The sequence below is a fragment of the Castor canadensis genome, chromosome X (assembly GCF_047511655.1).
Source record: "Castor canadensis chromosome X, mCasCan1.hap1v2, whole genome shotgun sequence".
Taxonomy (NCBI): Eukaryota; Metazoa; Chordata; class Mammalia; order Rodentia; family Castoridae; genus Castor; species Castor canadensis.
The window spans coordinates 48,292,443-48,320,097 of record NC_133405.1 but is presented as its reverse complement, the minus strand read 5'-3'; the positions used below and the strand labels follow the sequence as shown (position 1 = coordinate 48,320,097).

General features: G+C 34.9%; 1 protein-coding gene and 1 long non-coding RNA gene across 16 annotated transcripts in view; one reads left to right on the top strand and one right to left on the bottom strand.

Moving 5' to 3' along the window:
• Positions 1-27,655, bottom strand: part of LOC141419754 (uncharacterized) — a 279,105-nt gene that overhangs the window by 112,742 nt on the left and 138,708 nt on the right. The window contains exon 10 of one of the 14 annotated variants that reach the window (XR_012444425.1): positions 11,341-11,430. The exons of the other annotated variants lie outside the window; for them this stretch is intronic. This is a non-coding gene — a long non-coding RNA (uncharacterized lncRNA). The remainder of the gene's footprint in view (positions 1-11,340; positions 11,431-27,655) is intronic. 14 annotated transcript variants of the gene reach the window in all.
• Nrk (Nik related kinase) overlaps positions 1-27,655 on the top strand; it is a 121,644-nt gene that overhangs the window by 18,847 nt on the left and 75,142 nt on the right. The gene's annotated exons all lie outside the window — the stretch shown is intronic.

Genomic DNA, 27,655 nt, shown 5'->3' with positions numbered 1-27,655 from the left:
AGAACTTCTCCCAGAGAATGGAGTGGAATAAGTTACATGTAGGAACTAAATGGCTATATCTTGAAAGGTTAGGTAGTGGCCGAGAAAGAGAGTTGAGCAGGTGAATGTAGACAGTAAGGGTTTGGCAATAAGATAAGAAGATGAATACCAGGTGTGCTGTTTAAATAAAATTCTCCTTATATTGTTCCCATCAGGTGAGGATGCAGGTTTCAACAGAATTTACAGCTTGAGGCTTCCCTGGTGGTTAACCTCTACAAGAGTTTTGCAAGCTGCCAAATTCCTCCCACCTTGTCACAAAATAGAGTGTTGCAATGACAGTTGAAAATTAGCTATAATAGGCTATTGTGGATATCTAAAGATTAATTACTCTTTAAAACTACTAGGCAAATTTTTCCAGGGGAAAGAACCCAGTTTTTTATTTCTACTATATTTCCAGGGTACCTAGTAAATTGTATTGCATATATTAGGCACAAAGGCTTTGAGGATAAATTAGAAGAAAAGATTTCAATGTAGATTTCTTGGTATTTTTTTGTTGCCACACTCTATTCTCCTTTAATTGTCAGTATTATCATTCTGCAAGTAGCTATTATGATAAAATAGGTATATCCAGAAAATCTACCTTAATCTCCTTTGTAATCTCTTTGAGACCAGCACAATACTTGATACATGTAGGTGCTTGGCATAATTTCTACTGGGTTTAAAAAGATATGCACAAAAGTGACCCCTTTCAAATGGCATATTCTAACCTGAGCTCTCTGCAGATGTACCTTGATGGAGAGGATTGACTAATGACATCCTGTTAAGCCAATGCTGGAGACAGGTTAGCCTTTCAAAATTATACCATCTAAGTAATTTTCTATTCTGACTATTTAAAAACGGTGGCACTGTGTAGAGATATTTCCAAAGGATGGAAATATTAGCCTTACTTTTTATTACTTTCTGCTGAATGAGTCATTTAGGAAGCTTGAAAGAGTATATTTTTTCTCAGGGCACTGTAGTTTGCTGTAGTGTTGTTGGCATCGCCAAGTATAAGGATGGTTTCAAGAGAGTCTCATACCTTCAGGAAGATGTCTAGAACATGTACAAATATTTCCTGACTTGGAAATTTGGCAGCCATTAGAAAGAAAAACACATATAAATAAGAGCCTACAAATGTCTTTACTTCTCTTAGCCTTCTACCCATGCTTGCCAGTCACTGTAATGGGTTTTTTAACTATCTCAAATTTTATTAACTTTCAAAAGAAATTAAATGGCTCAAAACATTAAACTCTAAAAGTTTTAGTAATGGGGATTTTGTCGGTTTTGTTCTCTCTCCCTGTTTCTCACTCTGTCTCCCTCTCTCTCTCATACACACACACATCCATTGACCAACTTTTCTTGGTTTGTTGGATGCTTTTCCTGTCCCATGTCTTGGGAAGCTCCTAACAGTTCAGAAGAGTTGGTCATCATATGTAGATGCTTAAGTTATGCCCTTTCAAACTTGAAAAATGTATTGTGCTTGGTAAGAGATACAGACATCCTCCCCTCAATTCCACCTAGAGTAAAAGTAATAAACATGAATAGAAATGTGCAAAATAGTTGAAGAGAAGTGTAAAATAGTGTAGTGAGCAGAGTCTGTGTTTACTCCAGCCAGTGCAGTGTAAAAATTAGTTTGACTGATTTCTTCACCATCACCATTACCACCCCCCTCTAAAAATATACAGACAGAATTAATTGACTGGTTATTTGATGGAAATTACCAAAAATGTTTGTTGGCATCTGTTACACATAACCTTACTAAAATGGAAAATGGATGTTTTACATTGCATCCAAAATGCTATTAGTGACTTCTCAGACAAATCTGAATGCCTGGTCTCAAGGGAGGGAGATTAGAGAAGCATAACTCACTGTCAGACTCTCTCCCTGAGGCCCTTCAGATGAGATGCTCTGTTATGAGTCCAGAACTTTCCAGATAAACCTCCTCTAATTCCCTCCACCTTTTTGGACTTGGCAGTGGCATGAGTGATAGGTGAGTTGAGTTGGGAGAGTGTTTACAGAAATCCATTAGAATATAGCCAGTTAATTTATACAAGGTAATTTGTCTATAGAAAAGATAGCAAAGTAACTATTTCCATTATTCCATTGAGGCTGACTTGTAAAGCCTTCCTCACTCTACAGAATAGGAGAATTTTAGTTTTTAAAGGCAAAGAATCTGCTTCTCTACACCATTTTTAAAATATAGGTGTGTGTTCTCTGAGTAAATGTTCATATCTTTTGGGTTCTGTTGGAGCTGTGAATTATCTTTCCAATTACTTGCATTTTATGTATCATTGCATACTTTGTAGAAAACTATGATCCAACCAGTTTGTATGAGTTACAGTAATAGAGATTTAGTGCTTGGGGATATGTCTCTAGGATTATGTAACTGGCATTCTATTTGCATTAAAATATTCAGGATGAGTTGTGTACCCAGGTATCTTCATTTAGCCCCAATTGAACCTTTTATTTTAAAAAGGCTATGAGGACAAGGACTAGATAACACATATTACTACTTTAATGTCCTCTGCAGAAGCATTGTGCTGAATCAAATTTTGTTGGTTAATTTTACATTTTGTGGTTTCTTTTATTCAAATTTTATACCCCAAGCCTTTGATGATCAGGTATGGGGTGGGGGAGTATGAGTAGAGAGGAGAGAAATAGAATGATATGAGAGCGCTTAGAAATGGAGTTGCAAGATTTGGCAAATAAAACACAGGATGTCCAGTTAAATTTGAATTTTGATGAAGAACAAATAACATGTTTAGAGTAAGTAGATTCCAAAGGTGTATACTTATGCTAAAAACTCATTTATCTGAAATTCAGATTTAACTAGGTAAGTTCCATACTTTATGTTCCAACTTTATACAGAACCAACTTTTCCCCAGTCACAGATTTATTGCCCTCTCACCCTGTGATAAGAAAAAAGGAGACTGCCTCCTCCACCTGCTATGGCATGACAGTTAAGACATCATCTTAACTAAGAACCTGTCAAAGAGTGGTCTTCTGGTCCTAGAACACTGCTCCTTCCTGCTGCTTCTAGCAAATGTTGTCTTGTGCTTCTTCTGCAGCTCCATAGCAAAGCTGCTTTGCTGGCAGCTGTAGAGATCACTAAGTCTAGGTGAATAATTCTCTCCTCACTGAGTGGCTAGGTCAAGGAAAGGAGAGTTTTCTCCTTGGCATACCAAGGAGAGTACTTGACTGCTCAGTCCCCTAAGCTTGAGAAGAGAATTAAAGTTATTCTGAATTTTTTTTCTTATTGCACAAGTAGAAGAGTTCTGGGCTGGTCCAACTTAAGTATATCTAATAGGCATCCAAGCACCTAGTGTAGTTGTAATGAGCATCAATCAATGATGCAGATTTCTTAAATCCAAGTCTGTACCTTCTATTTCACTGGCTTCAATCTACAGATAAGTCACAGAAAGGCAATTTGTACTATTTAGCATTCCATTGAATGTGGTCCATCTCTGTGACTTGTGATCTGAATCACACATTTTACTTAGGGCACTTGGAAGTTTACCTTAAGGAATGATACACAGGGGATGACTGGACTATGTATAGTGAAATTGAGGCAGACTGCCAGCAGAACTGTTTAAAACTAACAATCACATTACCTTCCTCCTAATTCCATCAGCATGGCCTTAAAATTGTACTATATTCTCCATTTTATAAATAAAATTCCTTCAGGTATAATTGATAATCTCCTAAAGTAATAATGCTCCTTAAAATTCTGAGATGATTCCAAAATGTGCAGCTTATAGTAGAAGACTCCAGCTGATGTGGCACTGCTAGTTATGCCCTCCCTGGATTTGTTATGGTTCGCAGGCCCTCTCAAGGACTTCATTGCTGAGCCTTCTATCTTCACAACTCTCTCTGGTAGTTCAGGAAAAAATAGTTCTTAATTAAAAAGTGGGAGAAGGCATGTGTTATAATGTATAGATAAAAAATTATGTAAGTCTTGAACTCCTACTAATAACAACTCAAAATAATGTTAAATGCTTACTACATACCAGACACTATTTTATATATTTTGTAGGAATTACATCATTCACTCCTCATCAAAATCCCATGAAGTATATTTTACAAATGTTATTCTCATTTCATATTTGACCTTCATGTATAGTGAAGTAATTTTTCTAAAATCATGCAGTAAGTTTATGACTCATCTTTGAAACCAGATTTCATTGGCCAGCAAAGCCCTTGCTTTTAACTGTGCTATATAAGAGTACAAGAGAATTGCTAAGTACAAAAAAGAGCACCTTTCTACATGACATAGTCATATCAGTGAGGACCTGGAAAGTCGGTTCCACCAAGCTCCCAAGGAGTGTTTATAGTGAGCTCCAGTGTCTCCCAGCTTCAATGGCATTATTGTTTTCCTCCAGTAAGAATTAAAGACCCTCTCTGATAAAGACAGAGAGAATTTGAAAATTGTCATTAGTCAATTTACAAAGCCAAATTACATGGTACATTTTATGGGGGACATTAGAAGCCATGTAAGAAATTATTTAGCCATTCATGAAGTGCCTGTTCTGAATGGCAATTTTTAAGAAAGATTCAATTGATTGTTCTCACTGAGAGCTAGCTTCTTTAAAGAAAAAAATTACATAAACCTGTTTAGCAGCAAAGTGTCCAAAGCACAATATATGTTTTGGAACTAACCAAAGCAGAAATAAATTAGGCATGCTATTGATACTGTGCTATACAATTTCAAGAGGGAAAGCTCCTCTCTCAAAAAACTAGACACTAGACACATACTATTTAAAATATGAATCCTTTTGATGAGATCCCTGGCTAGGAAGGTATCATTTTAGGCTCATGGACTATATCTTATGCTGTTAGCTAAAAATTATGTAGAGACTTAATTTGTCCCAAGTTTGGAATATGCAGCTTCCATCCTTCTGGAATCAAGTTATCCTAGTCCCTGTCATGCCACAGTGAGAGCCTGTGCTTTGGTGTCACAGATCTGAATTTAACTCACAGCTCCATAAGGTGAATGACCAGAAGGTGGGTCAGCTAACCCTTCTAAGCCTCAGTTACACAAAAATAATGGGGACAATAAAATATATTATGTAATGAAGAAGCTTCTGTCTCATGAAATAACATGACAAAATATTTCATCAATACTAGAAAAATAATATTAAAATGTTTATTACCATTGAGGGTAGGGAAATTGATGGAGATTTGCCTTTCTTTTAAAAAGTTTATTTTAATATTCACTGTTCAGAAAGCTGAGACGTGAGGAAGAAACAAAGCTACTGAAGGATAGAGCTGGAAGGATTCCCTGGAAGGTGTAGGTAAAGCTTTAGTTTACATATGATAAAACTCAAGCCTTGAGAGGGGAAGCGACTTGCTTAAGGTCAAATAATTAAAGATGTAAAGCTTTACAGTGCTATAGAAATACCATGTTCCTATCCTTGCCTAACTCACTCCCACTCATTTAAGGCTTCTAAGATATTAACTAATACTTTAATTTTCAGGTAGCCATACTCTAAGTATCTTATCTCTTCCTAGGGAGTTGAAGGTAGAATATCTCATTGTTTTTCTCTTCCAAATCAAAGTGAAATGATGGTAACTAAGTTGATCATAATAGCTATTCTTATTTATTATACTAGTGAAAACATATTATTTTTGAAGTTACAGATGATGACTCAAATGTACCTCCAGAATTTTTTGTATGAAATCAATGAGTAAAGAATGTTATTCAATTAATGTTAGGGAGGCTTATTGATGTTCATCAAAATGCAAGCAGAAAAAAAGAATCCTGTGTTTAGTTCACATTTGCCCCCATTTCACATATCTTTCCCTTGATAAGTTCTTTTAATATTTATTTATTAATTTATTTATTTGCCAGTAATGGGGTTTGAAATCAGGGCCTTACCCTTGCTAGTCAAGTGTTCTGCTACTTGAGCCATGCTTCCAGCACTCCATTACTTTAGGTTATTTTTTGGACAGGGTCTTACTTTTTTTGCCCCGGGCTAGCCTGAGACTGTGATCCTACTATTTATGTCTTTCATATTGCTTGAACCACAGGCTTTCACCAGTGCAGTCCTACCGTTGGTTGAAATGAAGGTCTCACTAACTTTTTGCCCTGGCTATATACTCAAACTGTGATCTTGCCTACCTGAGGTTAATAGGCATTAGCCACTGCGACTAGCCAAGATTTTTAAAAATTTTATAGCTTCCCTCCAGATTCTTTCTTTAAACACTAACAATGCTCAGTGTGCTATGAGTTTCTTCAGATTTTTTTAACAGAGTCTGGAAATATGCAAAGGAAGTTTATTAGTTGATTTTCTAAAATCCCTTTCTACTGTTTTTATCTCCAGATACTTTATATTATTATATACACATTTGAGTACTGCTCCACGTATATTAGATGGCAATGATCCTTCAAAAATACTAAATCTAGTGAAGGCCTGGCCTGCCTTATCTTAAAATGTCTCCAGGTATTGTTTTTATTTGGTTCTGTAACAGGTCTAATAACTTCTGGTACTAGATATACAGGAGGTCAGGAAGCAGTAAGGGAGGGAAAATAAATGTGAGAATATAAAATGGACTATGGATCTCAACTTTGCATTCTTTCTAGAGCAATCAACAATTGGATATGAAATGAGAAACTATGTTTCAGCAACATTGTGAGCAGAGGCAGTAGCAGGCCTGGACTTTCTGCCTTTTGATGGAGCAGAAAGTCATATTTCTATAATTCTGAGGTTCTTAAGTAGGAGCATGCCAAAATTCTCTGGAAGAATCATTTGAACATGCATATGCTCAAGATCCACCTGAAAATATTCTGACTGGGAACCACTGATTATCCTAACTTGAGATTCTACTGTAAACAGTAGAAATATCAGAGAGGGAATAGTAGAAATATCAGAGAGTAGAAATATCAGAAAGAAGTACTTTGGATACTTCATACTTCCTTCAGAAGCTGAAACAACTAAGCATAGATATTGAGAAAGTTTGGCTCAAGATGGTATGATTTGGTAGAAAGATATCTCAGACCAACAGTTTTCCCCACAAATCAGCCTACCACATATTCTCATTATTCCAGAATAATTCTTTTGGTCTTCTTACCAGAAATCACTTGTTTATATGCTTATTATAAATTAAGCAATGCATTAAGCCACTGATTAACACATTAGCACAAATGAGATTAGCTCTCACTTTAATCCCAAGGGAAATGAGATCCATGGCAGGTAAATTATTTCTGATGACTGTGTAAGAGTTGAGAGGGAGAATTTTGGAACAAGGGGAGTTGTTCCCAAGGAAAGCAAAGCCAGATGTAGCACCTCTGTAAAAGGAAATAGCCTTTAAGGCTATGTGGGAGGAGGGGGAGATGAAGGCAAAGTACACTTTTGCCAGAGGTTATCCAATTGCCCTTGAAGGTAGCCTGCTTCTTTTACTCTTACTGGCTCAAGTCTCCCTTGCTTAGAATGACCCTCCACTGACCCTGGTTCATTTAAATGCAAAGCAACAAAAAGGAGAAAGGCTGGAGGGAGTTATTCCTACAATTTAGGTTACACAGTGCAGATTGACTTGGCCCATTCAGAGAAGGAAAACACACAACGTGTATATTCAAAGCAACCGTGTTTGTCAATTCAGGGAAAACAGTTAAATCATGTTAAAGCAATGGAGAAACAACTTTCTCAATCTCTTTGCAAATACTATTTTGTTTGCTCACCTGAACCTCATCCAGAGTTTTGGGCTGTCTAATTTCTGTGGTGGAAAGAGAAATTGACCTTTGGGTCAAATATTGTCAGACCCCTTCAATATGCTGAAAATGTAGGAGGGATGGCAGGCCAGGAATCTAGGTTAAAGATAGGATAGAAGGATGGAGAAATGGTTGTGTAGATTTGGCTGTTTTAAGTTAATTTATAAATAGGGAAGTGATGAAAGTTCTGGTAATGGATACAAAAGAAATTTTAGGACATAAGACATTGGTAACTATGAATTCTACTACACCTTTAAGCTCTTTTTCTAGGTATCAATAAAGCTCATTTGTCCAGATGTCTTCAGAGTAGCATATAGTTTAGAGAGTATGTTCCCTTAAAAATGTGGTTTTGATTCATCTGTTCTTGGATCATTCCATTGCTTTTTGGTCAGTTAACTTGAGCCTTGGACTTTAACATTTTTTTCTTTTTCATATTTGGCTATGTAAAAGAGGGATTAAAGCACATATCAAATCTAAGAAGCAGAATTTAGACTAAGCCAAATGCATGAACTCTCATTCTTACCTCTCCCTTCTGAAGTTAGTATCTATTTCCTAAAGCAATACCAATGTTTTCAATTAAGAAAGCCAGTTGAAGTGGCATGCATGTGGACTACTTTCTTAAGGGAAGCCCAGAAGCCAGGACTTAAATCTTGGCAGATAAAAAAGTGGAATTAAAATCTAGTCACTATGGATTTACTGGAAATCTGCCCAAACTTTGCTAAAACCCCAAGACCTTATAGTCTTGGCAAAGGAAGGAGAGATGCAATGTCTTCTATTACACTCTTGTGAGCTTTAAATATACCAGTCAAGTAATGAAATTACTGTAGCTGGTATATGCTTGTATTTCTTTTCTCTTCTGGCTTACCAATTACTTCCTGTAAAGTTCAGGGTCATGTCCCAGTTATCCTTGGAATGACTCTTTAGGCTTTCTGTATGACCTTTTGGAATGGTTGATTCTCAGGTTCTACTTTTGTGTATTAATTCCTTTAATAAAGAGATTCTCAAAGTTCACCCTCAGGGCCAGCAGTGTCAGTATCACCCAGAAACTTGTTAGAAATGTGAAATTCTTGTGGGCCACCCCAGAAATAATGAATCAGAGCTCAAACTCTGCCGCAGTAGTGCCAATTGTGGGGAGTAGCAGCCAATCTGTTTTAACAGACTAGGACATTCTGGGCATGTACCAAATTGGAGAGTCACTACTTTAGTACATTTCTTAATGGTATTCCATCCCTGAAAGTACTATTTTGTACCTCATTGCACATATTACCTTCACTCAAAATCAGATACTAACAAAAGAAGATCAGATTTTTATTAGAGTTGCAAGGTTATTTGGCAACACTGATTCCTCCCCTTCCCAATGAGCATGCACCACACACACACAGTCAGGAGACAAAAATATTCATCATTACTTAAATATTCCAGAAAGGGGAAAGTGAACTGTGTATCTCTTTCCCACTTGACAAATCCTAGGAAAGGGTGAAGTAGGCAAAATTCCTCCATATCTAACATGTAAACTTATGTAGATTATCTTCCAGATTAAGTTCTTAGAATATATAGATTTGAGGAAGGAATTTAAGACTCTCTTTCACAATACAAATAAACTGTAAACTATGAAAGCATGTCTTTGGGCACTGATAAAAGCAAATATTCTGACTCCCCTGCTCCCACACCACAAATCCCTAGAAGTTTAGCAATACACGTAGCCCTGGTTTTGATTATAGAATTAGTTACTTTTTCTTGCTTTGCATATGTGTCCTGTTAGTGAATTGGAAACTTAACCAATTTGTTCCTTACATCTTAATACACAGTTGAGTAGCATTTTGGGGCTGTCTTCACAAAGTTCTTTCTTGGCAAGTTAGTGATGGCAGCTTGGTGCAATGGTTTGGAGTAGTGTAACAGCATTCTGCAGTAAATTTCCCTGTGATGATGGCTTAGAATTCACTAAATGTTTCTGCAGAACTTTTAGATCTGGAATTCTGGGCAGGATTTTTCAGAAAAGGCAGAAGTTGGTGATGGTGGTATAGAGTTGTAAGATCACTTCTCCTGGTAGGAGTTACAGAGTGAGATTCTTTGCTGATGATTTGAGCATTTTTGTTATTTTCTTGCCAAACAGATTGGCCTATTATTCCATTCAGCTTGGTAAATCAATTTAATAATAAAAAAGATAATAATAAAAAAGAATGTTTGTCAAACCAGTTGTTTGGCTAAATTAATTCTTGATTAATTTATGCTGGCTAATTATATCATTCAAGACATATACCCTCAACACACTGTTGAAGTTTGATATAGTCCTAGTAGGAAACTGAGACAATATTATCATATGCAAGCCACATAAATTTAATTTTATATTCAGTAATGGGCTTCAGATGAAACATAATAATTTAAGTCACAAGAAGTGCCAGATCTTTTATAGTCTCGTACATTTTACTAAGGTTTCTTTTAACCTGCACCAAATTGAGTGAATCCAGGTTCACTATGTTCTGGTACATAACATTTTAAGTGGACATGTCAGGTGATAAATGTGCTTCTACTCTCTCTGAGATTGGGTTTCATACTTACAGGGGAACCCTCAGTTGTATTAACTCCTTTTATTTTTATTTTAAATAAATAAACCCTGGACTGCCTTGGAGAACTACATAGTGTATTACAGAAAGTATTGGAATCTCTCAGACCTAGGCTTTGAAGTTAGTCATACACGGGCTTTAACCTTGACTATGACACTTTATCCATGACCTTCACCAAATTACTTAACCTATCTGAGCCTCAAATTTCCACATCTATAAAATTAAGGATGATAATACTAACCTCACAGAATATCATACCTGATACTTAAGAGGTACTCAGTAAATGTTAGTTACTTCCATTCAGGGCAAAGAACTGAAATTAAACTTGACTTGAGATCTAATTAGGAGGCATAACCATTGAGTTGTGCCAGTGACTTGGAGGAAGTATACTTTTTGTCATCCTTACAGGTCAATTACGAGCAATTATATATTTATATATATATATATATATATATTTGAACAGAGGGGAAGAAAAGTGGAGAAAGGACATTAGATTTGCCTCTCTATGTTTTGATTTGCTTTTTAAAAAGAATTCAGGTTTTTAAAACTGATATATAAAAACAAAATTTGTGCACATTATGGCAAAAACTTACAAAATCCTTCCTTTAGCTTTTTGAAATGTACAGTACATTTTTATTTATAAACTCCCCACTGTTCAATAGCACACTAAAATTCTTTGCTTTTATCTAACTGTAACTTAATATGCATTGATCAACATCTCTCCCCCTGCATACACTCCCCAGCCTCTGGTAACCACCATTCTACTCTCTACTTCTATTTATTGACAAGGATAGAAGAAAGGTTTTTGATTCAAATGGTAAGATGGAAGCATAAAACTTTGAGGGAAGAAGTAAAAACTAGAATTTGGAGGTGAAGGGAAAGTTCCATAATTGAACTATGTGATAATGCAGAAATAATTATAATACAATGAACACTGCCCTATGATGAAAGCTACAAATAACAGGGTGTTTGTGATAATGAATTAGGTAGAGATTCTGACTGAAGCATGGGGATGAAGGGTTTCTAGAAACTTTGTCCTCAAGGCCCTCTCACCTCTAGCTGGGACACAAGTCTGAATTTGCAGCATAAATAATTTATTATCTCCTCAGATGACTGTTTCCTGAATGATGAACTTTATCTAACCTATAAAACAAAAGAGGAAAGTTATTGACAGTAGGCACCTATAGAGTCAAGCTTCAGTTTTTTGTAGACAGTAATATTTTTCAATTCTTCTCGGACTCCACCGGAAAGAAAATGACAAAAGATCCACAAAAATACTATAGATACTGTATTTTTGTGAAAGGTAAGGTATATAATTAAGGTACCAACTCCTACTTCACTTTAGTGCCATTGTAACATACCTGGCTTTAAGGGAATAACAAATTAAATAAATAAATTAAGGATCATTATGATGAATAAATTGTCACTGTAGTTATTAGACAATCGACAGTACTTATAGTTTTTCTCTAAGCCATTTGATCTATGCAGATAATTACTTTTTACAAATTTATTTGTTTTCATGTTTTATGTAGATCAACCACAGTGATCTGTTTCTTATAATCAGTCCTTTGATCAAAACAAAAAAATTTTGTACAGTTTACCAAAGCCTTGAATTGATACCTTGAGAAAATATACCTAAATATGTTATTTAGATGCATTAATAGTTACTTGCAACAAATTTGAACACCAAGAAATATATGAGAAAGCTCTGCTAAAGAGGAGGCTCATAGGTACTTAACAAATAACTCTCACTATAATCTTCATTCTTGAAAGAATTCCAAATTGTGGGTCTGTGCTTATACTTTACTTTTGCCACTTGATCTTCAATGGTATGTAAACAGTCTGTAATAAAGTAACACTAATGCTCCTGGAATGCCATAAAAATCTCATTTTAGTCCATTAGTGCTCCTGTACATAAGATGATAAATATCTGCATTTGAGTACATTTGAATACTAGAGCATTGTATTGATATTGTCTGTGTGCATGCTAGTTGTTTAAGAATATTCATGAAGCCAGGTGCCAGTGGCTCACGCCTGTAATCTTAGCTACTCAGGAGACAAAGATCAGGAGGATCGAGGTTCGAAGCCAGCTGGAGCAATATAGTTCGCAAGACCCTATCTTGAAAAAATCCATCACAAAAAAAGGGCTGGTGGAGTGGCTCAAGGTGTAGGCCCTGAATTCAAACCCTAGTACTACAAAAGAATATTTATGGATACGAAAGTAGCAGAAAACAATATTAGTATTCATTATACTTGCAGGCCCATCAAATTTTGGTAAAGGAGAAGCTCATAATATACCAAACTAAGGATACCATTTCCATAGGAATACTAACTATTTAGGGACAGAAATAGGGTCCTTAGGACACATAGATATAAAAAGGTGTGATTTCTCAGATCCACAAGGATCCAAACTTTACTATCCATCTATGAATCTATTTCAAGTGGATGCTAAATTCAAAAGATTTGATCAGGGATTGGGTTGTTAGGAGTCAGTCAAGAAAATTATTTGACCAAACATATTAACCAACTCAAAGAAAGTATTGCATGATGAAAGGAAGTATTTTATAATGGTTAAAAACATGAGATGCAGGGTCAGATTTTCTGCATTTATATCCTGGTTCTGCCACTTAAGTGCCTATGTGATGTTGGGCACATGACCTATCAAATTTTCTAATCTAAAAAGTATGTATAATAATACTATGTACTCTATAGAGTTGTTGTGAGGAATAACTATGTATATATATATATATATACATATATATACATATATATGTAACAGTTTTTAGAATGAACCTGTCATGTAATAAGTCATCAGAAAATTTTAAATTGTTTTTACCATTGTTATTAGTTATTTGAGTCTAATGCCTGGAATAATTGTGAGACAATAACCAACATATCAAAGAAATTATGTTCATTTCCTTTTTGAAGCAATCATTATTTTTACTGCTATATTCTTCTGTTAAAAATAGTATTGCTGTATAATCATTGAATAGAAATACAGTCCTCTTAAAATATAAGCAATAGTTAAGAAATAAGAGATTAATACAGATCCATGTACCATGTTACTCTTTAATTTATAAATTAAACTCTGACTTTTGTCAGAGAATTTAAGTCAGTTTATAATGTTAATATGTATTTTTAATATCAAGGTAAAAGATCAGATACCATATCAGTAAAATAACCATAATTATCCCAAAGACCTAAGATAGGAAAATTAGACCAGGTGAATAATAGAGATCTGGTATTCCTAGAAACCCAACATGAATGAATAAGTAAATAGTGAATGGATGAACAAATAAATAGGTAAATAAATAGACATCATTTAATGATGTAGATACATTCAGAGAGATATGTCCTTAGTCAATTTCTTCATTATGGGAACACCACCTAGTGTACTTATGCAAATCTAGGTGTTATAGCCTACTACATAACTTGGCTATATTATAATCGTATGGAGCCATCATCATATATGCTCTTCAGAATTGGCAGAAGCAGTGTTATGCAGCATATGACTATATTCAAAAAATAGGGGAACTTTTATATCAATTTGCAGAGAACTGATGTTTATTAAAAGTAATTTTGTAGTCAGATATTGACTGGTTAAGCCTGATCAAAAGGACAATTAATTGAGTGTTTTGTTACATAAGTAGCTTATAGAACAACTAGGAATATAACAAAACAAATTTAAAAAGTTATTTCCAGGTGTTTGTGGGCAGGTGGACACACCTTCAGCAGGGTTTCACAAATTTTCTGTGTCTGTAATCAACAGTCAAGACTAAGTCTATAAAATGTATGAATGAGCAACATTCCTTTTGACATCTCTCCTCCCACTTCTGTTACTTTTCTCTTTTTGCCCTTCTCCCCCACCCCATATAGTTTTTCCCCCATTGCTGTCTTTCAAGACCAGGCCTGTCACCTGAGGAACCCTATGAGACCATGCAAGCTGGTAGATATCTCCTACCTCTCTTTTCTCCCCTTAATGAGGCAACAAATGAACTCTGGCATTTTAGAGAACTTTTTGGCAAAAATGGAACAAAAAGTACATTTGTGTTTCCTTTCAGTTAAACTAAATATTTAGCCAAACAACTTCCATTAACTAATAAAATCCATTACTAGCACTATCAATATAGTATGAAAACTTAGATTTGGAAATTTGCTTCCGCATAGTAATAGGGAAGTTCCCAAGAAGATGAGACTATGACTTGGTTGTGGTGGTAATTGGATGAGTACATGTGTTTCTCAGAACTCATAGAAACATTCAATAAAATGGCCTAATTTTACTGATTATACCTCAATAAATCTAACCAAAGAAATGTGGACTACCTGTCTTTTGGGGACTATTACAAAGGTAGAGATCTAAAATATATCTGCATGAATGGACAGACAACAAAAGTTGTATAAAGGTAAAATTTTAAAGTCAGCCATGGTGGTATGCACTGTAGTACCAGCTACTTGAGAGGCTGAGATGGGAGGACTGCTTGAGTCCAGGAGTTTGAGGCGAACCTTGGCAACACAGCAAGATCCCATTTCACAAAGAAGAGATAAAATTCTGTAGTTATAGGAAAGAATGGAGACTGAGACCACAAGCTCAATTTCAGGCTCAGCTATACCCCAAGGTACACCTCCTCCTTCAGGTGAGACCAGTAAGGTGCCTTTTCCTTTCTGGAATTTGCTTGTATGTGTGTAAAGTGAGGGGGTTAGACTACAGTGTCATTAAGCTGAGGCAACTCTGTTGAGCCTGATTTTGGGGAGTATAGGAGGGGTGTGTAGAGAGATTTGTTTAAGTGTCAGAAAGTAAATCATCTGTCACAAAAACAGGTGGAATGGATAATCTCATATGAAATTTGAGAAACATTTGGTTGCCTATAGCAATGTCTGAGTCAAGATGGAGCCACCTGGGTTGAAACGATGTATCAGGTTGCTGAAATCAGAATCTAGTTGATCCAAGGCATTTTGGCCAATGTTAGAAAAAAACTAGTTATTCTTATAGTTTTAGAATTGCTTTCACTTTAACCTCTGGAGGATGTTTTTTTGGTGCTAGTTCAGGAAGACATAAAGTGAACTATTAGTGAAAGTCAGGCTCAAGTGAGAGAATTATACTCAAAAGAATAAAGATTGTGCCTAAAATGAGAAGGCATTATTTTCTTAACCTGAATATTTCACCACTTCCTTTCCTGTAATTGCTTGCTGAAATAGATCTCTTTCAATTAGAAAAAGAGAAAAACCTGTATCACTGATTCACTGATTACAATAATGTAGAATGTGAAAGGGTAATTCATTTGACAATCTTGATATATGCTATATAATTTAGCCTGATTATGTTTTGGAGAACTGGATTTCCATTTACAAGCACAAGACCTAGTAAAATCAATAAAATTGTGATTTTAAAAAATAAATTAAAGAGCCAAAGCAGACCACATTTTCTGGTTGACCTTGGATTTTCTTGACATAAAGGGAGCATCAATGAAACCTTCCAGGTAAGGTTTTCCAATGATACGTTACTCTTATGTCAATGACGTTCCAAATCATTGTATGTAGCTAGTATTGGCATGATTTTAGTGACTCTAGCAAAGGTGTGGTTAAGATACTATGTATATTGACCCTAGAAAACAGCAGCAGCTGAGAAGTCTGCACATATTTCAGAAACACACTGTAATTTCCTCAATATCATGTGTGGAAGCCTGCTTTTATCATACAACATTTATTAAAAAACTGTGTCACAACTATTCCCGACTTTATAATGTTCTCTTAGCTACACATAAATAGAATTCTTTGCACTACCTTGTGTGATGTTTCCCTAGTCATGTGTGGCTGGAGGGGTGGTGCAAAAATACCCCCGAAGGTGAAGTCCTTGATTTATTTTGTTTTTGAAGCACATTCCTAGCACCTTGCATTGAATGAATGAATTCTATTTGGTTTTGCAGATTTTAGTGCTTACTATGGGACAGGCATTATGCTGTATACATAATATATACATGTATATATATGTAAAATCTCTTTTAAATGTCCAATGAGGAAGAGATCATCATTTATATTTTATAGATGAGGAAAACGAGACTCAGGGACTTCAAGTAATTTGCTTAACATTCACATAGTTAGATAAGTAATGGTAAATAGCTGGAATTAAAAGATCAAAGTGATATTTCTACCACATCAGAACTTGCTTCAGTGCCCAAAGAGGTTGACTATATGTTTTAAGATAGTGGCTCTTCATTAGGCAAGAAGAAGGAATAAAAGGAATAGAAATAGGTAAAGAAACTGTCAAAATATCCCTATTTGCAGATGATATGATCCTATACCTTAAAGACCCAAAAAACTCTACTCAAAAGCTCCTAGACACCATCAATAGCTATAGCAAGGTAGCAGAATATAAAATCAACATAGAAAAATCATTAGCATTTCTATACACTAATAATGAACAAACTGAGAAAGAATATATGAAAACAATTCCATTTACAATAGCCTCAAAAAAAAAATCAAATACCTAGGTGTAAACCTAACAAAAATGTGAATGACCTCTACAAGGAAAACTATAAACTTCTGAAGAAAGAGATCGAGGAAGACTATAGAAAGTGGAGAGATCTCCCATGCTCATGGATTGGTAGAATCAACATAGTAAAAATGTCAATACTCCCAAAAGTAATCTACATGTTTAATGCAATTCCCATCAAAATTCCAATGACATTCATTAAAGAGATTGAAAAATCTACCATTAAATTTATATGGAAATACAAGAGGCCACGAATAGCCAAGGCAATACTCAGTCAAAAGAACAACGCTGGAGGTATCACGATACAAGACTTCAAACTATATTACAAAGCAATAACGATAAAAGCAGCATGGTACTGGCACAAAAACAGACATGAAGAAAAGTGGAACAGAATAGAGGACCCAGATATGAAGCCACACAACTATAACCAACTTGTCTTTGACAAAGGCGCTAAAAATATATGATGGAGAAAAGACAGCCTCTTCAACAAAAACTGCTGGGAAAACTGGTTAGCAGTCTGCAAAAAACTGAAACTAGATCCATGTATATCACCCTATACCAAGATTAACTCAAAATGGATCAAGAATCTCAATATCAAACCCCAAAGTCTAAAGTTGATACAGGAAAGAGTAGGAAATACTCTGGAATTAATAGGTATAGGCAAGAACTTTCTCAATGGAACCCCAGCAGCACAACAACTAAGAGATAGCATAGATAAATGGGACTTCATAAAACTAAAAAGCTTCTGCTCAACAAAAGAAATGGTCTCTAAACTGAAGAGAACACCCACAGAGTGGGAGAAAATATTTGCCAGCTACACATCAGACAAAGGACTGATAACCAGAATATATAGGAAACTTAAAAATCTAAATTCTCCCAAAATTAATGAACCAATAATGAAATGGGCAAGTGAACTAAACAGAACTTTCTCAAAAGAAGAAATTCAAATGGCCAAAAAACACATGAAAAAATGCTCACCATCTCAATCAATAAAGGAAATGCAAATTAGAACCACAATAAGATTCCACCTCACCTCTGTTAGAATAGCCATCATTAGCAATACCACCAACAACAGGTGTTGGCGAGGATGTGGGGAAAAAGGAACCCTTCTACACTGTTGGTGGAAATGTAAACTAGTACAACCACTCTGGAAAAAAATTTGGAGGCTACTTAAAAAGCTAAACATTGATCTACCATATGATCCAGCAATACCACTCTTGGGGATATACCCAAAAGAATGTGACACAGGTTACTCCAGAGGCACCTGCACTATTCACAATAGCCAAGTTATGGAAACAGCCAAGATGCCCCACCACTGACGAATGGATCAAGAAAATGGATCAAGAAATGCGCAATGGAATTTTATGCAGCCATGAAGAAGAACGAAATGTTATCATTCACTGGTAAATGGATGGAATTGGAGAACATCATTCTGAGTGAGGTTAGCTTGGCCCAAAAGACCAAAAATCGTATGCTCTCCCTCATAAGCAGACATTAGATCAAGGGCAAACACAACAAGGGAATTGGACTTTGAGCACATGATAAAAGCGAGAGCACACAAGGGAGGTATGAGGATAGGCAAGACACCTAAAAAACTAGATAGCATTTGTTGCCCTCAACACAGAGAAACTAATGCAGATACTTTAAAGCAACTGAGGCCAATAGGAGAAGGGGACCAGGAACTAGAGAAAAGGTTACTTCAAGAAGAATTAACTTAGAAGGTAACACACATGCACAGGAAATCAATGCGAGTCAACTCCCTGTATAGCTGTCCTTATCTCAACAAGGAAAAACCCTTGGTCCTTCCTATTATTGATTATACTCTCTTTTCAACAAAATTAGAGATAAGGGCAAATAATTTCTACCGGGTAGTGAGGGGTAAGGGGGAGTAAGGGAGGGGGGGTGGTAAGGGTGGGGATGGGGAGAAGGGGGGAGAAATGACCCAAACATTGTATGCGCATATGAATAAAATAAAATTTTTTAAAAAAGATAGTGGCTTTTATTATTAAAATGAATCTTTGGTTAACTGGTCCTACTAAGATTAGGGAAAGTCAGGTGCTGGCTTCTCTCACCGTAATCCCAACTACTTGGGAGGCAGAAATCAGGAGGATCCCAGTTTCAGACTAGCCTAGGCAAATGGTTAGCAAGACCTTATCTCGAAAATACCCAACACACAAAAGGGTTGATGGAGTGGCTCAAGTGGTATCGCACCTGCCTAGCAAGCATGAGGCTTGAGTTCAAATCCCCAGTACTGTCATAAAAAAAAAAGACAGGGGGAAATTCATTCTTAACCTCCCCACAATCATTATTTAAATTTTGAAATAGCAGCTTTATTGAGATACAATTCCCATAACAATCACCCCTTCTAAGTGTACAATTTGGTAGATTTTAGTACATTCACAAAAGGTGTGATCATGACCACTATTCAATTCCAGAATGTTTTGTTCACCCAAAAAAGTGGATACTACCTGCAGTCGTTCCTCAGAATTCCTTCCCTCTAGCCACTGGCAACCCACTATCTCTCTCTTTGAGCTTCCATATTTTGGACATTTTGCATAACTAAAATCATCCAAAAGTGACTTTTTGTGAATGACTACTTTCCCTTTGCATATTGTTTTTAAGGTTCGTGTCATAATTTTGAATGAGGACATTTTTCCTTTTAATGGCTGAATAGAATTTTGTTATTATAGATATACTACATTTGCCCATTCATGAGTTTTAGTGTTTCATCTTTTTTTGGTTACTATATTCATGGTGATATGACCATTCATGTACAAGATTTTGTGGAGACGTATGTTTTCAGTCCTCTGAATGAAATTGCTACATCATATAGTAAATATATGTGTAACTTTCTAAGGAACTGCAAGACTGTTTTCTGCCATAGATGCATCATTTTACATTCTCACCAACAGTGTATAAAAAGTTCTAATTTCCTCAATTAAAAAAATACTATATCCATTTTAGTGAATATGGAGTGGTATCTTACTGTGGTTTTGATTTTCATTTCCCTAATGATTAATGACGTTGAGCACCATTAGGTGTGCTTATTGACCCACTGTATAGATTTCTTAAATAAATATGCACTCAAATCTTATGTCAATGCAAGTTTCTGATCAGATACATCATTTACAAATATCTTCTCCCATTCTGTTGATTGTCTTTTCACTTTAGTTTTGACGAAGTCCAGTTTATCTATGTTTTCTTTGGTTGCTTGGGCTTTGGTGTTATATTTAAGACTAGTTTAGTAACTAATTCAGTGTCACAAAAATTTATTTCTGTGTTTTCTTCTAGTGCTTTTATAGTTTGTTCACTTACATTGAGGTAGCTGATCCAGGTTTTTTTGGAATGAAGGCGGGACACAATCTCATTTTTTCAGATTGTTCTCAGCATCCTTTGATAAAACAATTTAATCTTTTTCTATTGAATTGTCTTGGTGCTGTTGTCAAATATCAGTTGGATGTAAATATAAATGTAAGGTTTTATTAAACTTTTATCTAATTATCAAGGCTTATTGTTAGTTTTGCTTGCTATGAATTTGATTTACATATTTGAGCTTCACACAAAATGAGATAGTGGTAAGATACAAATTGTGCTTACTTGCTGTAAAATAGTTATTGAAAGAATTCTGTTGTCTGTCTAGCAAATACAAGGCCTTAAGCTCAATCCCAAGTACTACCATAAAAGACAAAAAATAACTTTTTAATCAAGGAAGCAAGTGTAAGTGGTTTCTAGTTTTGAAAATAAATAAATAAAATACATATAAATGATCTTTGTTATAATAATAATAGTTTAACTGTGAAATGGATTAGTCAAGTGCTAGTTTGGAACAATGTAATATATAAATGTCATCCTTGGTTGCCTTCTAAAAAAATTCCAAGACTTTTTCACTGATTAGCTACTAAAACTTCAAACAGGAATAGAAAAGCAAGCCAGATAATTATCCTTTACAAATTAGGCCTAATCACAATACACGTTGGAAAAGAAGAATAACAGAAAAGTCATCACCCATCTCTAAAATAGAGAAAAAATAAAGTTTCAAGTCTCTGAAGTCCTTTCTTCTTCATGATTTTCTTTTGGCTGAGATTATCCAGAGATTTGTTTCAAAGAATAGCAATGGGTGACAGAATATTTTGGTACCAGGATATGGATCATTTAATGTACAAACAAACTATACAGAGAAAAGTTGGCTTTGAAATGGGTGTATTTGTGGCTTTAACTTTCCTAAGTCAACATTTATGATGGATACGATTAGTGACAGATGTGAAAACCAGGGTGGAGAGGCTTTTGCTTATTGTGCCCGTAATGCTTCTCAGCACATTTATTAAATTTGTTTCCAGTAGAAAATATGCTTGTAGCATAGAGGCCCCGTATAGTAAGTACTTATCAAATTTACACAGAAGGTTCTTAAACTTACTGAGTAGTGGTTTGAGAATTAAGATTTTATTCATTAGAAAGTTAGAAGGTAACAAGAGAAGTTATGTTCTATTTATCCTCCAGGATAGGCCTTGGAAAAATAAATTTAAAAAACCAATATTGTATAAATGATGGGCAAGTAAAAATAGTTAAGCTATGGGATGACATAGTATATGAACTTCATGAGAACTCAGCACAAGCTTTTGTACCATATGAATTAGGTTTCCTGAAAAGCGTGAAAGGAAATGACCATGAAAACACTGGTGATGGTTTTAAGAATGATGAAGTTGCAAAAGTTAAGAAGACAATTGTATTATTGATTACTATTACTATTAGGGAATAGAGTTTAGTTGCAACATCCTCTATTTAGACTGGCCAAACTTCCCAAATTTGAGACTTTTACCTTAGTTAGTTGCATAAACACATATATACAAAAAATTGTTTAAGGTCTCTCTGAGAAGTAAGTTACCCATTCACATGTGTTAGAAATCCTAGTTGTCAAGAGATTCTTGATGCTGTTTAGTCAAATATGTCCTGATTTACTTACAGCTTATTTCTTTTTAATCAGTTTGCTGCAGTTATAGTAGCACCCATAATGTTCTATATATTTGAGGACATTCTTCCAAATTACCATTGAACCTTCTGTTCTCTCAGTGTAACAACCCTAATAACTCCAAACTTTCTTAGGAAGATTCATTTTCCACTACTTCAATCATTTTTTTTTCTGTATAAAAAAGTATTCTTCCCCTTCAAAGGCAATAATGCCCAAATTGGCAGAATTACAGTCTATTCAAGAAAAGTCTGATCTCTTTATACTTTTTCAGACTTCCATTTCTTACCCTAACATTTTTCAGACTGTCATTTCTCACCATCTTATGTTGTAATTTACAAAAAGTATATAAGCAAGGCTTATGCCAATCATCCTTAAGACTTTTGTGGTTGAAGTCAATTTGGTCATTAATCCATGAGAATGACTTGTTTGAGTCACTTTTTGCAAGAAGACAATCTTTTAAGCTGTCACTCAGACAAGGTCAATCAGTGTCATGAATGAAAATATATAGTTGCCATTTAGATGGTACTTAAAATTGGAATCAAAAGGCTTTTTTTCTGTATTGACACAATTTTATTTAGAATGTATACTGCAGCAGAGATATGATAAGTTTAATTTATTTATCCTAAGGGCAGAAAGTAGTTATGAATCCCTGTGGGAATAATCTCATAGTTCTCAGTGTTGCTTAATAATAAAAAATCTAAGTGAAACATATAATCCATTTATTTAGCCTGAAACACTGAGTAGCACATCTACTTGCCTTGTGAACTTAGCAGATGTCTTGAGACATCTATGGGCTGCTGCCCAGTTAGAGCTTGCTGATTTTACAAATTGACTCAGGCTATGAGGAAAATCCCCCTTTATTGTTTGAGTTCCAACTTTCTAAATCCTTTAAAATTAAAATAAATAAAATATTAACAGAAAATCTCTGAAACCATCAAATAGACCAAGTATAATAAGAAATCAGATGTTTACAGAAAATCACCACTTCTTTTAACTAGTGGCAAAGACAAATCAAATTGTCCAAAGAGATAAATGAATATATACTTATTAAGCAACTGTCTCTCTCTCTCTCTCTCTCTCTCTCTCTCTCTCTTTCTGATTTAATTTGGTGGTTACACTTGTCAAGGTAGAAAAAGTAGTTTCTGTTTGATTTTATGTAAGATAAGACTTGGTTAGGCCAGAATTAATTTGGGTGCCTGAATTTTTCCAAGATACTAGGTAAACTTCACAGATTTTAGGCAAAAAGAATTTGTCACATGAATTTTCTGGCTCCACATTGCCAATTCTTCTGATATTAATAAACCTTGCCTTAACAAAATTCAATTAAATTATTAAAACTCACAGCCTTGTCCAATTTTCCACTTATACAAGAATGGATTTTTTTCCTTCTTCCTTTTCTCCTCTCCTCTCTTCTCCCTCTTTACCGCTCACCTTTTTCTTTGCCAACAGCCATAGAAGGAAGCCATCTTATAGTTAATTAGACCATCAGTACTCCGCCCAGTCAAAACATATAGGTATATCCTCTGCCCTTCTATATAGCTCTCTGTTTCCCTTCAGATTCCTTTTGGAAGATAGTATTTTTTTGTTTCAAGTTTTTCTTTGATTCTTATCTTGAACTATGAGTCTCCCCTGTGTTTAAATGCTTGTAGCACTCCTTAGTAGCTGTTGAAACATTTTGCAAGGGTTCTACTTCATCAAGACAACTATAAAACAATCAATCTAATGATCTCTCTAAGTCCACACTGAGGGTGGTGGGATGGAGACAGTGGAAGAGGAGGTAGTGGAAGGTAGAAGTACATTTCATGGACAGGAGTCTTAATTTTGTCAGGTAAAGAAACATTTTATGGAAGCCCCTGAGCTCATTATCTTTCAGGTACCACATCATAAAGGATAGGGACATTATCTGACTTCTCAGAGTTCATAGTGGAAAAAAGGCATATTGTATGATAAATGAGAACAATTTATAATTTACCACACCAACAGTTACTCAAGACTCTATCTCCATCAAAGACCCTTGGAGCCAAAGTGCTTTAGTTGTGTGAAATCCCAGGTGTAGACATAGATAGTGGGATACATTTTTTATAATTGTCTTGCTAAAGTGAAAATCCTTCAATATGGTTCAGCAGCTGTTAAAGTGTGCAACAAAACCTTAAACCCATACAAGTGGTGAAGGTTGCTGGACTGCAATTTATGTAAATATTGTCATTTGTATAAAAAAGGAATTGGATTTTGTGTATTAACAAATAAAACTGGAGTAAAGAAAGAAAATAAATCATGTCTTTGCCACCTTTTTTTCATGTGTCATTTGGACATCATTTGGACATTTTCCTTTGAAAAAGTTCTGTTTAGTTCTGTTTCCCACTTTATTGGTTCATTGATTTGGGGGGAGTTTAGCTTTTTGAGCTCCCTATATATTCCGATTATCAGTCCCTTGTCTGATATATAGGTAGCAAAGATTTTCTCCCATTCTGTGGGTGGTCTCTTCAATTTAGAGACCATTTCTTTTGTTGTGCAGAAGCTTTTTAATTTCATGTAGTTCCATTTGTCCATCCTTTCTCTTAGTTGCTGGGGCGCTTGAGTTCTACTGAGGAAGTCCTTGCCTATACCTATTAGTCAGCAGATTTTTTAATGGTTATTTTAATCATTGTTATGAAGTCTTAAATGAAAATTTTCTTGACTCAAATTTACTTTTATTAGCAATGAAAGAGGTTTATTGAATAGATGAAATTAAAAATCTAGTGGTAAAATACTAAAATATCACAACTCCTATGCATAAGAACCTAAAATATGCCATAATATAAACTAAATTGATAGTATTGCAAGGAGATATTTATACATTGCACCCATAATCACAGTGGAAGACTTTAACATTGGTCTCAGAATTTTATAGACAAAATTGGCAAAAAATTAATAAGAATACCATTAGCAATCCTGGTCTCTCAGAAATATATAGAATACTGCTATCAACAATTAAAGAATAAGCATTCTTTTCCAGCATATAAGCAGAATTTTGAAAAACTGATTATATACTTCACTGTAAGAAAATCTTAAATACCAAATAATCTATATCGTACAGAACATAATCTCTAACCAAAACTCCATACAATTTATAAAAGAACCACAAATGTAACAAAAATCATTGTGTATTTAGAAATTGAACACATGCATATCAAAATAATTTATAGGGAATTGAATATTTTAATGTGAATTCAGAAGTGTATTTATTCTATCAGATATTTATCTGTAGAAAAATAAATAATAGACAATAATACTTTTAAAGAAAGATTATTTGGGACCCTCTGTGAGTATAAAATAATAATACTGAATTCATAATTCATAAATAATTGCTGATTGCTTTAAAAAGCATGGTTAAGGCAATTAATATAATAGAAAAAATTATAAGAAAAGTAGTTAATGTACAACAATTTTTCAAGCTCTTCAGAAGCTTTAGATTTTATAGCACAGCACTTAGCAACTAGCCATTGAATTTGTTTTTGTTGGTTACATTGCAGTAGAATACTAGTGGAAAAATCTGTATCTTATAGCCTTGATGAGTTAATTGAAAATCATTCTTAACAAATCATTGAAGTAGATTTTCTGAAGTTCTGTATTGGGCAACTTGGAACAATATACTTTATTTATTTCAGTTTACATATTGAATTAATACAGATTGGCCTTCTTGACAATACTAGTAAATAAATGAAGCAGAATATAGTTGCTTAATCTTTTCAAAGAGACAAAGTAAACCTCAGTGCCACATCTTACATATGCTGTTGTTAGATCAAGTATGGGTGAAGTGTCTTCTCTGGACTGCATACTCTGTTTCCTAAGCTGGATGGTGACACATAGTTTTGAAAGACCCTGTTGATTAGCCAGGTAAATTTATGACAAATTCTATATTAAGTATTAGACTTCAATCCCTGATTTATATAAATCCAACATGAGCATAACTATCTTCATATTTCTGACATTTAATAAGTCCCAGAAATATCAGAGAAACACCAAAAATATTATTTAGATAGTACATCCCTCCATATGAATTCATGGAAATCTTTATATATTAACCTCTTTCTTCCATTATGGACAGAAATTAAAATGTAAAATTCAGTCATCTTGTTATATACCAGTTATCATTATTTCCTTCAAATATTAATGATTTGTTCTATGGTATTTAATCATGGATCCATTTTGAAGCTTATGATTACAGCAATAATATGTGGCATTGGAATCAATATGATATGCAAACCCTCTGGCTTAACAAAATGTTACATATGAATTAAAATATATACTGAGGATTTAAAATTAGTCAAATATACTAGAATCTCACTATTTTGCTGACTTGGTTTTGTAAAATGTTTTTAATAGGAAAAATGTAAACATAATTCTGATACTTTCAAGAACCTTATAAGTTTTCATTTGCATCCTTATTTTAAAAACTGCCACATTGTCTCTTGCATTATGATAGTATTGTATATTTTCTACTGTATTAAAAGTTCCTAAAAGGTAGAAGCTAATTTTCAAAGTGGCTGTCTTGCTGCCTAGTCTAAAGATGATATTTAGTAAATACTTTTTAGTAGTGTCAAGAGTAATAGACTACCAGAATACGAAGGGAGTCTTGGACTTTGTCTTGGCTCTGTTACTAACTCTGTGTCATTGAGCACTGGGAATTAACTAATTTGGGGGATTAGTATAGCAGGAAAAATAGTTAATCTCTTTGAAGGAGGAATGAAAAAAGTCAGAACTGTCAACAAGCAAAGTTGGTTTCTGTTTTCTGTACTCCCATGATCTTTTAGATCTCTTTTTTTCCTTTCTTCCAAATCTAGGAATTGTTATTCTCACGCACACACACACACACACACACACACACACACACACACACACACACATGCACGCACGCACGTACACACACACACTTTATTGAAACGACCACATATTTTATAGAAATGTGTGTTTTCACTTAAATGATTGCCTCAGTTTCACATATTGCCTTACTAAATTTGACTTGCCGTCCTCTATGACTTTTCTGTTTTTGGTAACCTTAACTAAGATCTTCTTGGACTTGTATTCTATTTTCCTATGTACCAGCATTATTCTCCTTTTATTGTGTTGCAATTTTCAACTTGGCATTCTCTGTGTGGCTATATCCCACCATCCTTTCCCCACCCCTGCCCCTCTGTCTGCCACGCAACTGTGAGGGATATATTGAGGGGTTTAACTTTGAGCCTTTCAGTTGATTTCACACTCTTCAGATTTCACTTCCCCAGGCTTGTCATGGGCAAATCCACCATTATAGTAGCCAAAATGTGCTGAAATTCTCACTGCATTGGTAATTCCTTAGAAGTAAAAAGACTCTTGATTTTCATTACTTTATGGTTAAGGATGCTGAGCATTTCTGATGATGATGATAATAAAGATAATGAGATATGAATGTGAAAGGGTGAAGGTCTGAGGAGGGGTGAACGAGAGGGAGAAGGAGAAAGGAAAAGATACTGAGGTGGGAAGACAATCAAAATATGCTACATGTATCTGAAGACAGCATAAGGAAATCAACCACTCTTTGAAAAGGGAGTAGAGAAGGGAGAATGAGAATATAAACGAGGGCGTGAAGTTCTTCAAAGTATACTATATTCATGTGTGGAATCACCACAATGAAACTGCATCGTATTTTTAATGTATACTAACTCAAAGTATAATAAAACTATTTAAAAACTGGACTTGAAAAAAAATCCTAGATAGCTCCAGCTAAAATGCACATGTAATACCTTGGTCACTAGACAAGGTCTTTGCAATACATCAATAAGGGAAAGTTAGCCTGTGCTTTGATTTTGCAAAGGCCAGAGCAGGATGCTGAAGGAAGAGGCAGCAAGGCAGAGTATTAACAGAGAGAATATCCGGGGTATAAAACACTATCC